This window comes from Schistocerca piceifrons, chromosome X (genome assembly GCF_021461385.2).
Source record: "Schistocerca piceifrons isolate TAMUIC-IGC-003096 chromosome X, iqSchPice1.1, whole genome shotgun sequence".
Classification (NCBI taxonomy): domain Eukaryota; kingdom Metazoa; phylum Arthropoda; class Insecta; order Orthoptera; family Acrididae; genus Schistocerca; species Schistocerca piceifrons.
In genome coordinates this window covers 364,634,642-364,647,495 of record NC_060149.1, presented here as the reverse complement: position 1 = coordinate 364,647,495, position 12,854 = coordinate 364,634,642, and the positions used below count along the sequence as shown (strand labels likewise).

Sequence of the window (12,854 nt, the reverse complement as noted above, 5' to 3'; positions counted from 1 at the left end):
GACGGAGATGACGCCCGAGTTGATCCCACACTTGTTTTAACATGAACAGATCTGAGGATGTTGCTGGCAACAGAAGTACATCAGCATCAAACATACAGATAATAGGGACATTTGTCATGTGTGGACTAGCAGTGTTCTTTTGTCCGGCACAAATTTTTACTGTCGTCATTCCATCGCAAACGTGATGGTTGTCCATATTCGCAACTGCGAGTACGTTAATATTATCATTATTTATGAAGGTCCACCTTTTATTTTACAATTACATTCAGTATTTGTTCCATAAATTACAGTAAAAGCAGAACGAAAAAATGTTTTATTTCTGGACAGGTATATTGTCCGTAGTGGCGGGCATACTGTCCATTGTCTGGCCATTGTGCCCGCCTAGACGCCATTCCACAAAAGTAGTTGTTCGTTGACGATGGCCCCCGAGCCGGCAGGAGTGGCCGAGTGGTTCTAGGCGCTACAGTCTGGAACTGCGCGACCGCTACGGTCGCAGGTTCGAATCCTGCCTCGGGCATGGATGTGTGTAATGTCCTTAGGTTAGTTAGGTTTAAGTAGTTCTAAGTTCTAGGGGACTCATGACCTCAGCAGTTAAGTCCCATAGTGCTCAGAACCATTTTTGATGGCCCCCGATAAAGCGTTCGTCGACATGGGAATTTCTCGGTAAGCAACTACTTCTTCAATACAGTTGTATTAGAAGTGCACAGCTTGTTATATAAATTTGCAATAATTAGATGAAGTGAGAATAATCAAAACGATACGATACTTGACTGCGAGGTAAGTGATATCTTGGCTCCTTCAAATGACTATTTCGTGATGGGGGGTTTCGAGTGACACTTTTATGAGGTTGCCGTATGATTGCAACTCTGTACGGATTCGCAAATTGAAACGCCGATTATGTCCACTCTAGTCATTACGTCCGCCTTTTCCCTCTTACAATTTTCACGACGTATGCTTCTACTCTGAAGTGGCACCTGTTCAGATTCCCGGATGAACTTAGGTTTTCTGTGGTATTTTACGTATATTGGCCCATAAATAGTTCCTTATCTTTTTTTACACCAGTTACGAGGCGACCACGACAAGGAAGGCTCCTGAGTAGAGGCTCAGATAATGTTGATGCTGATGGAACTATATCTTTGCTATAACAATAGCCGGGACAAGGACAACGGAATTCATAAACAAGCAGTGAGCAAACGAGCTTCGTAAGCGCCAACAGCAGCTGTAATGTCTGCTGCGACGTGTGTGGTCACGAATTTTCGACGCTGCTGTAAGACGCTGCACAAACATAACAAATCCGATGAGCATGAAGTAGAACATGATGTGGAACAACAGTACAGAACAGTACACAAGAAATTTCTTTGTTAGTTGCAAAAGAACATAATACACTTACAACACGAGAGAAATCCAGTAGCTGCAGAAGAAAACCTCGTTTAAGAGTAAAGTGAAGCTCACTTTAACCTACTCTTGAAGGTTAGTATTGAGAAATATCAGTCCCATTAAAGACACATAAGGTGATCTGAGAACTTACTAGCAACAGGGATTTTACAAGTTCTTCTTGAGGCAAAACACTTAATTTGTGTTATATGAACTAGTTTCAGCGATACTCCGTTTTCATTATTGGGATTTATGTCTCGAAAGTACACGATATACAGAAACATATACCGGATGCTCTCCTAATAGTCTTCAACTGCATTTTCTGTGATGTTTCGGTAGATATTTGGAATTTCGTTTTTGGAATATGGAGCTATACTCAGCCCAAACGAATACTCTCATTACTTTTTTTAACGCGACGCTCAGTGCCCATTCCAAACAGAATCTTTTTTCAAAGCGGGATTTTACGTCCCCATTCAGTAGACCGGTCCCAGATTGGCCTAGCGTGATATTCGTTTTATCGATATATATTAACAGTAACAATAAAACACGAAGACAAACCAGTACTCGACCAGCGACAGCGCCTACCTTGACCCACACTGACTGCTACTGCCATGCAGCAGCGTTACTCGCTCGCTGTTGGAGTACTGGTTATTCTTTGTGTTTTACCATTCCTGTCAATATATATCGCTAAAACGAATATTGCACTAGACTAATGTGGAACCGCTCTATTGAATGGGCTCGTAAACGCCCGCTTTAAAAATCATTTTTTTTTTGTAACGGCAAACAAACCGACGCTTTCCGTCGACAATGGGCATCGCATGAAAGACGTGATGAGCAGTAATTGTTTGTGCTGACTCCAGCTACACATTGAAAAAACAAAATTGCAAATATCTGTAGAAATGCAAAAGAAAGGGCGCCTAACGACTCTTAAGCGACAGATCCTATATAGTGCATTAAATTAATTTTTATTTTCTTTGTTAATAACTGCATCCTTAAGTGTTTTACTGGCAGTGGCGTAGGTAGGTAGTTTGACTCCCAGCGCAGAGTTTAGGCTTGTCACATCCTCCCCCCCCCCCCTCCCCACTTCCGCCCCAAGCACCACAAAGCATAAAATAATTTTTTGGGGGAAGCAACTTTGATGTTATTGGTTAAGAAAGTAATGTGTAATATCAATTGTTTTGTAAATCGTTTTTATGTTTCGAAACAAACAACTATAACGCATTTTTATAAATAATATGGTATAATTGATTATTAATGAAATAGTATAAGTAAGCTGTCAACGGCCTTACCGCAGTGGTAACACCGGTTCCCGTCATATCACCGAAGTTAAGCGCTGTCGGGCTGCGCTAGCACTTGGATGGGTGACCATCCGGTCTGCCGAGCGCTGTTGGCAAGCGGGGTGCACTCAGTCCTTGTTAGGCAAAGTGAGGAGCTACTTGATTGAGAAGTAGCGGCTCCGGTCTTGTAAAATGACATGCGGCCGGGAGAGTGGTGTGCTGACCACATGCCCCTTCGTATCTACATCCAGTAACGCCTGTGCCCTGAGGATGACACGGCGGCCGGTCGGTTCCGTTGTGCCTTCATGGCCTGTTCAGGAGGAGTTTAGTTTTTTTGTGGAAGTAAGCTACAAAAACTCTTTTTAGCGGTAGGTGCCTGTAACGTGAAGCACAGAATCTCTTCCTTCGAACTTTTTCTGCTGAAAATTTTGAAATTGTCATCAACACGTTGTCATTAGCTACACTATTTTCGAAATACAAAATTATCAAACTACAGAGTCGTGCCTAACTCATAGTGGACCTAAAATTATTCTTTATTTGTTTGAGTTTTGACGAACTGCTTTCACACGATACCACCGAAAAACACAAAGCTAAGAAAAATCTTACCGCGAAAATGAGGTTTGGAAGATATTTGGAGAACTTATATCCACGCATAAACCGTAAAAATCTTAAAGATATCCAACCAAGAGACACTTCTTTTAGAACTCTGGCAGCTTCCAGAGCTCTTCTTATGCGTCTGAGGATACAATCTTCAGAATTATCATCTTAACTGTCAACCAAACATTTTACAATCGTGAGAAAATCCATTCCTGGGGCTTTAATCAGATTTCTGAGCTCTAAAACAGGAGAACTACCTGATATACACTATGTAATCAAAGGTATCCTGACTCTCCAAACACATACGTTTTTCATATTAGGTGCACTGTGCTGCCACCTACTGCCAGGTACTCCAGTAGTCGTTAGACATCGTGAGAGAGCAGAATGAGGCGCTCCGCGGAACTCACGGACTTCGAACGTGGTCAGGTGATTGGGTGTCACTTGTCTCATACGTCTGTACGCGAGATTTCCACACTCCTAAACATCCCTAGGTCCACTGTTTCCGATGTGAAAGTGAAGCGGAAGAGTGAAGGGACACGTACAGCACAAAAGCCTACAGGCCGACCTCGTCTGTTGACTGACAGAGACCACCGAGCGAGGTGGCGCAGTGGTTCGACACTGGACTCGCATTCGGGAGGACGACGGTTCAATCCCGCGTCCGGCCATCCTGATTTAGGTTTTCCGTGATTTCCCTAAATCGCTCCAGGCAAATGCCGGGATGGTTCCTTTCAAAGGGCACGGCCGACTTCCTTCCCTGTCCTTCCCTAATCCGATGAGACCGATGACCTCGCTGTCTGGTCTTCCCCAAAACAACCAACCAACCGACAGAGACCGCCGACAGTTGAAGACGGCCGTAATGTGTAATAGGCAGATATCTATCCAGGCCATTACACAGGAATTCCAAACTGCATCAGAATCCACTGCAAGTACTATGACAGTTAGGCGGAAGGTGAGAAAACTTACATTTCATGGTCGAGCGGCTGCTCACAAGCCACACATCACGCCGGTAAATGCCAAACGACGCCTCGCTTGGTGTAGGAGCGTAAACATTGGACGGTTGAACAGTGGAAAAACGTTGTGTGGAGTGACGAATCACGGTACACAATGTGGCGATCCGATGGCAGGGCGTGGGTATGGGGAATGACCTATGGACGTCTTCTGCCAGCGGGTGTAGTGCCTACAGTAAAATTCTGAGGTGGTGGTGTTATGGTGTGGTCGTGTTTTTCATTGAGGGGTCTTGCACCCCTTGTTGTTTTGCGTGGCACTATCACAGCACAGGCCTAATGTAGTATACATGTTTTAAGCACCTTCTTGCTTCCCACCGTTGAAGAGCAATTCGGGGATGGCGATTGCATCTTTCAACACGATCGAGCACCTGTTCATCATGCACGGCCTGTGGCGGAGTGGTTACACGACAATAACATCCCTCTAATGGACTGTCCTGCACAGAGTCGTGACCTGAATCGTATAGAACACCTTTGGGGTGTTTTGGAACTCCGACTTCGTGCCAGGCCTCACCGACCGACATCGATACCTCTCCTCAGTGCAACACTCCGCGAAGAATGGGCTACCACTCCCAAAGAAACCTTCCAGCACCTTACTGAACGTATACCTGCGGGAGTGGAAACTGTCATTAAGACTAAGGGTGGGCCAGCACCATATTGAATTCCAACATTACCGATGAAGGGCGCCTCGAACTTGTAAGTCATTTTCAACCAGGTGTCTGGACACTTTTGATCGCATAGTGTACGTTCCATGAGTTTGCAACGCGCCTCGATTTCTTGCAGAGACCTGTCGATGAACTGTAACATTGACTTTCTTACTTCCTGGTGCGTAGTCAGCGTATCAAATGGCTCTGAGCACTATGGGACTTAACATCTATGGTCATCAGTCCCCTAGAACTTAGAACTACTTAAACCTAACCAACCTAAGGACATCACACAACACCCAGTCATCACGAGGCAGAGAAAATCCCTGACCCCGCCGGGAATCGAACCCGGGAACCCGGGCGCGGGAAGCGAGAACGCTACCGCACGACCACAAGCTGCGGACAGTCAGCATATCAGTTGCAGCCTTCTCTCTAGGCATCATTTTCTTCTTCCTGATAGTTCTACTTTTGCTATAAGAATGCATATCTAGTCAGATGCGTTCCTCGCAAAGTGAAGTGCTTCTTGAACGAGATAATCTCTCTTCTCTTTCAAAAAGAGCTTTAGACTTATCTTGGTAATACACATTCCGAAGGCAACTCCAAGAATACGTAAATACTTTTGGTTATGGCTGACTTCTTCTAGGACAGCACTACATAAAAGCAAAAAAGAGAAATCACGCAACGAAGGCTACAGTGTTCGAGGAGCTCCGCTGGTTTCTATGGTTTCAGAACAATCTGAAAGTTCCTTAGCGGCATCGACAATCTTTTTAAAACTCTGAAATATAATTTTAACGGCTTCGTAGTGAGCAGTCCATTCTGTTTATGAAAGTCTCTTAACTGTAACTCCATCGCCTTTCAGAAAGATCGTCCATCTATGGGCATAAGCTGAGCCACACATGTACAAACCTTCTAAGGTACCAAAAAAGTCAGACACGGAACTGTTGCAAAAGCATGCGATCCGCACAGATTGAGAGAGTGGTTTGCGCACGGTAGGAACAGTGTCTCAGAATTAAGTTCACAATATCTTTCTTGAACTGCTGAGTGCAATCCAGCTAATTTAGTAGCACTATCGTATCCGTGTCCTCAGCACATTTTTACATGCCGACTATCGTATTCACTAACCTGTAAGTTATCTTCCGTTATGCTAACGGCTTCCTTCCCACTTTGCTGCAGATAACCTAGAAATGAGTCCTTTATTTCTAGTTGCATGTTCTGCTTGTGAACGTATTGAATGATTTCACTGATCTGATCTGTATGTAAGATATAGAAAGTTTCGGATTAGGCAAAAGGAAATTCTCGCAGGTTACTTTTATCCGACGCAAGAAAGTGTCCATTTACATTACATAATTAAAAAATGTAAAACTATTCAGGAAAGAGCATTGCGTCCATAAACGTCCTATTGAACTTAAATAATTTAACAAACATATACGACAGACTCGAGTATCTGATCTTGAAGGAATTCATAATTTAATATACAGAGTGGTTATAACAAACTTCAGCAACTTAAACAAGTGTAGACGGAGAACGATTTACCGTATTAGCACCCAAATTTATAGGAAAGAGGTTCAGACTGTGCGCTGCAGGATTTGCGTTATTTGCAGTGTTAGTATCATGACTTGCTGTTAGGCACCGGTACTAGTACTGCGACGTAGGGCTGAAACACCAGCATCAGCGTGCATGACAGTTGCAAACAGTGAATATGGGTCTGCACAAGGTGAGCGGGGCCTTACTCGTAAAGCTGTGTTAACAAAACAACATCAATAGCCTTGCTGCTCTTCGCGCGTATCGATGCATTAAAGGCATACGGAGAGATTCTCTTTCCGCACTGGGATTGAACGTGATTCGGAAATCCGAATTAAATAGCGATTTGGCAATTGGCCGATGGCCAGTTGCGCCACAAATCTTTGAAGAAGTTACTGTTGCCATGGCTAAGAATGCTGGTCGCAGTGTGCGATCCTGAAGTAGGGCAAGAGCTGTGTCACGACAGCTGAACATTCCACAGCCCGCTGTTCAAAATGTGCTGCGAACAATTGTGAAACGGTATCTCTTGTGGGGTTCTAGGTTGTCGTGGATGCAGAACGTCGTCACATTGAGCAACCTTTGTAACCTGTAACGTAAACATGGTACACAATTAACAGATGTTAACGTCTTATGTGGAAATGAAAATGGGTTTCTTTCAATGGTTAATTCGTTTGTTCTCTTCCACGTGTCCTTACCAATGTTTCCACAAAGTTTCATTATCTTACGATCACTTGTCTTCCATGGGGGTCCTGTCAGATAGCGTAAGTTTAATTCTTAACCCCCCCCCCCTCTACATACATCGTTACAAATATTAAGCTCCATGTTTTGTGGAAGAACACTTTTTGAATCCAAGAGACTCTAAATCCGAATCCACAACCTGAATTTCTTTAGCACCATAGGATGTTCCCTCTTAAAACATTGCTATTCTTTATTTTAAAATATGAAATCCCTATTTGCTACCAAATTATAAGAGCATGAAACATTTCACAGCACAATCAACTCATAAGAAATAGTTTACTGACTGAGAAACTATGTTAACAATGGCCTTTAAAAAAGTATCAAACTAAGATAATTGGCATCACTGTCTCAAGAACTGTGTGAGAATACTGTTTGCAAGCAATATCAGGTTCAGTACGTAAGCTCACTAGTTTCCCGCCGGCTTCCGTAAGTATCAGGAATGAAACGACGAAAAAAACATTTTTTAGTACTCGTGCCACAGAACCTGGCAAGTTTTGTCACCCTTACGAAGCTGGTACCCGGTGCGAACCGCACACCCCTTGCTACGCCTCTGTTTCTTGCCTTTTTTCCTTTATTGCGTATAGATTATATACCGAAGCGCCAAAGAAACTGGTATAGGCATGCGTATTCTAATACAGAGATATGTAAACAGGCAGAAGACGACACTGCGGTCGGCAATGCTATATAAGACAACAAGTGTCTGGCGCAGTTTTTATGTCAGTTACTGCTTCTGCAATGGCAGGCTACCAAGATTTAAGTGAGTTTGAACGTTATAGTCGGCACATGAGCGACGCGACACAGCATCTCTGAGGTAGCGATGAAGTCTACCGTGAATATCAGGAATCCGGTAAAATATCAAATCTCTGACATCACTGAGGCCGGAAAAACATCCTGCAAGTTCGGGACCAACGATTACTGAAGAAAATCGTTCAGCGTGACAGAAGTGCAGCCGTTCCCCATATTGCTGCAGTTTTCAATGCTGGGCCATCAAAAAGTGTCAGCATGCGAACCACTCAACGAAACATCATCGATATGGGCTTTCGGAGCCGAAGACCTAGTCGTGTAGCCTTGATGACTGCACGACACAATACTTTATGCCTCGCCGGGGCCCGTCAACAAGGACAGTGGACCGTTGATGACTGGAAACATGTTGCCTGGTTGGATGGGAGTGTACAGGTATGGAGACAACCTCATGAATCTATGGACCCTGCATGTCAACAGGGGACTGTTCAAGCTGGTGGAGGCTCTGTAATGGTGTGGGGCGTGTGCATTTGAAGTGATTTGGAACTCCTGATACGTCTAGCTACGACTCTTACAAGTGCCACGTACGTATGCATCCTGTCTGATCACCTGCATCCATTCATGTCCGCTGTGCAGTCCGATCGACTTGGGCAATTCTAGCAGGACAATGCGACATCCCACACGTCCAGCATTGCTACAGGGTGACTCCAGGAACATTCTTCCGCGTTTCAGCACTTCCGCTGGCTGCCAAATTCCCCAAACATGAACATTATTGAGCATATCTGGGATGTCTTGTAACTGTTGTTCACAGGAGATCTCCACCCCCTCGTTCTCTTACCGATTTATGGACAGCCCTGCTAGATTCATGGTGTCAGTTCCCTCCGGCACTACTTCAGACATAGTCGAGTCCATGCCAAGTCGTATTGCGGCACTTCTGCGTGCTCGCGGGAGCCCTACACGATATTAGGCAGGTGTACCAGTTTCTTTGGCTCTTCAGTGTATAATGGCAAGTCAGAGATTTCGGGACCAGATTTTAATTTGCAAGACATTTTCACGTAGATATGTGGACTGTAACCACAATTTATTAATTATGAAGTGCAGATTCAAACTGAAGAAACTGCAAAACCGTAGGAAATGATGGGGTGGGATCAGTATAAGTTTAAAGGACGAAAGGGTGTTTAGAGGTTCTGAGGGAGCATTTGCCAATGGTTGACCAGTACCGGAGAAAGAAATATAAAAGGAGACGAGTGGGTAGCTTCAACAGATGAAATAGTGAAGGCAGAAGAGGATCAAATGCATAAACGCCGGCCGGTGTGGCCGTGCGGTTAAAGGCGCTTCAGTCTGGAACCGCGTAACCGCTACGGTCGCAGGTTCGAATCCTGCCTCGGGCATGGATGTGTGTGATGTCCTTAGGTTAGTTAGGTTTAAGTAGTTCTACGTTCTAGGGGACTGATGACCACAGATGTTAAGTCCCATAGTGCTCAGAGCCATTTGAACCATTTTTGAAATGGGTAAACCGACAATGCCTAGTAGAAATTCTTTGATGTCACGGTAGAAGAGGTTGGCGATATGATACTGCGAGAAGAGTTTGACACAGCACCAGAAGACTAAGTTGAAACAATGCCCCAGGAGTAGACGATATTCCGTCAGAACTACTGATAGCCTTGGGACAGCCAGCTTTAACAAAAACTCTTCCATCTGTTGTGCAAGATGTATGAGACCAGCGAAATACCCTCAGACTTCAAGAAGAATGTAGTAATTCCAATTCCAAAGATAGCAGTTGCTGATAGATGTGAAAATTATCGAACTATCAGTCTAATAAGTCATGGTTGCAAAATACTAACACGAATTCTTTACAGAAGAATTGAAACAGTGGTAGAATCTGACCTTGGGGAAGATCAGTTTGGCTTCTGGAGAAATGTAGAAACACTCGAGGAAATACTGACCATACGATTTATCTTAGAAGATATGTTAGGGAAAAGCAGACTTACGTTTAGAGCATTTGTAGTCTTAGAGAAAGCTTTTGAGAAGGTTGACTGGAATACTATGTGAAATTCTGAAGGTAACATGGGTAAAATATAGAGAGTGAAAGGCTATTTGCAACTTGTAGAGAAACTAGACGGCAATTATGTGTCGAGTGGTACGAAAGGGAAGCAGCGGCTGAGAAGGGAGTAAGAAAATATTGTAGCCTATTGCCAATGTTACTCAATCTGTACACTGAGCAAGCAGTAAAGTTCACCAACGAAAATTTTGGAGTGGGAATTAAAGTTCAGGGAGAAGAAATAAAAGCTTCGAGGTTTTCCAGTGACACTGTAATTCTATCAGAGACAGCAAAGGATTTCGAAGAGCAGCTGAGCTGAATGGATAGTATCTTGAAAGGACATTAAAAAAAGCAAAACAAGGATAATGGAATGGAGTCAAATTAAATTAGATGACGAGACACTCTAAGTAGTAGATGAGTTTTGCTATTTGGCTAGCAAAATAACTGATGATGGCCGAAATAGAGAGGATATAAAACGTAGACTGGCAATAGCAAGAAAGGCGTTTCTGAAGGAGAGAAATTTGTTAACATAGAATATAGGATCCATTGCTAGGAAGTCTTTTCTGAAGGTATTCGTATGGAGTGTTGCAATTTATGGGAGTGAAAGATGGCTGATAAACAGCTTATACAAGAAGAGAATAGAAGCTTTTGAAATGTGGTGCTACAGAAGATTACTGAAGACTAGATGGGTAGATCATGTAACTAATGAGGAGGTACTGAACAGAATTGGGGAGAGAAGAAATTTGTTTCACAATTTGACTAAAAGTAGAAACCAGTTGACAGAACACATTCTGATACATAAAGAGATCACCGGTTCAGTATTGGAGGGAAGTATGGTGGGCAAAATTCGAAGAGGGAGACCAAGAGATGAATACAGTAGGCAGACTCAGAAGGATGTAGGTTGTAGTAATTATTCGGAGATGAAGTAGCTTGTACAGATTAGAGTAGTATGGAGAGCTGCATCAAACTAGTCTTCAGACTGAAGGCCACAACAACAACATGTCACTAAACGGTTACACGATCTATTTCATGATGCAGCGTTCCAACTGAAATATGAGCACCTACCGTAACAAACAGTGACTGTAACGGTATATTTGCTTGTAACCAAAGCAAAAAAGTGGTACGAAATATGTCTTGATTATTCTGGTAGTTGCTTTGCATCTTCATTTTTCCGCAAAAAAGGATGCACTATTAGAAAATTACAAGAATATTCATTTAGGTGTTACTACGTGACGTGTATTAACAAGGTTAAAATAACCTTCCTTTTTCTACTTGCCACCATCCTTCTTCACTTTATCTAATGTGACTATAAAGACCTCCGATGTAGATGACAGGATAGATGGTTTCTTTACTTCCTCCTTTTAAAGCATACATCGAAAACGCTGTGATAGAGTGATTTGCGTATTTATAACACTATAAAATATTCACTTACCCTGGCTCAATCATCTTGGGCGGTATTCGTCATAATACTTCTCTGCAAGTATGCCACATCTTGACCTGCACACGAATCCACTTTTCTACCCACACATAGGTTACTCTGGGTAATAACTGGAAAACTAATATGTTGTAACAAATTAATTCCTCAGTTTTACCTTAGCCTATCTGCAACAAATAGGTGCTGTCTAAAAATTTGCTCTCGACTACATTTTAAACTGAAACTGAACGTCATCTGAGGAAAGAATCTGCGGATTAAGCATTCGTAAGTGATATAAAATACAATATATTTTGAGAAGATGCCCTTATAAGGCATCAATTAATTAGTACGCTTAGAAAATACGAATACCGGTCTATGCACATGATTTTGCTGTAGTTTAGGATGTGCTTTGTAAATCAATCAGAATTTTTAATAAATAAAAAGCCAGATTATGGCTCAAATGGCTCTGAGCACTATGGGACTTAACTTCTGAGGTCATCAGTCCCCTAGAACTTAGAACTACTTAAACCTAAGGACATCACACACATCCATGCCAGAGGCAGAATTCGAACCTGCGACCGTAGCGGTCTCGTGGTTCCAGACTGTAGCGCCTAGAACCGCTCGAACACTCTGGCCGGCAAAAAGCCACATTATTTTGGGTATTACCTTCCGAGACAAATTAAATCAGAAACAAGACGAACGATTAAAGATGATGTTTCTTTTTGACATGTTGTCTATGGTTCGTTTAACCATCTGCCGATTTTGATCAAATCTTTATTTACTGAAGCAATTCCTACTGTTTCCTGTGAAGTATATTTAGTAGGCTCTGTCCTAATAGAAAGTAAGAGTGGTTCCTTTGTTGCAGAGGGTACAGAAACGTGGACATTCTAACAGATCCTAAAATTTATAAAATTATGATTTTTATATATATTTCAGCATTAAAATAATTTCATTGTTTTGTTCACTGTCTTACAGCATATTTTTTCCACGATGCAGCACATTTGATCCATAGATTTTATCGCTGAACTTTTTAATAATCGATATTACGGACTTCCATGTACCTTTTACTGAATGGTATGTCATGTCTATAGCTACATCTGTACTCCACAAGCCATCGCACAAGGTGTGGCGAAGGGTGTACATCCTTTCAGCATTATTGACCCCTATTCTTTTCGCATATGGTTTAGGAAGGAGAATGACTGTCGGATGCCTCTTCATAGACCAGAATATCTCTAATATTATCGTCATGCCCATTACACAAGATGTATTCGGGAGGTCGTAGCGTATTTCTTCATTTGTCTTGCATCTTACAGCTTTGAAATTTTAAAAATAAGCCTCTCAGTGATGTATATCAAATTTTTACCGTATTATCAAGAAAATGAAAAGAATTCAGATTTTACTTATGTAGGATGTATATTTTTAAATTATTTTGTTTAAAGATAAAATAAAAATTGAGATAGACATCGGCTTTAAAAAGCTGCAAATGCTTGCCAGATTAAGTAT

General features: G+C 42.5%; 1 protein-coding gene and 1 pseudogene across 1 annotated transcript in view; both read left to right on the top strand.

Annotated features, from left to right (window-relative positions):
- LOC124722358 (protein tyrosine phosphatase domain-containing protein 1-like) overlaps positions 1 to 12,854 on the top strand; it is a 338,645-nt gene that overhangs the window by 45,921 nt on the left and 279,870 nt on the right. The gene's annotated exons all lie outside the window — the stretch shown is intronic.
- LOC124724036 lies at positions 2,650 to 2,767 on the top strand (annotated as a pseudogene).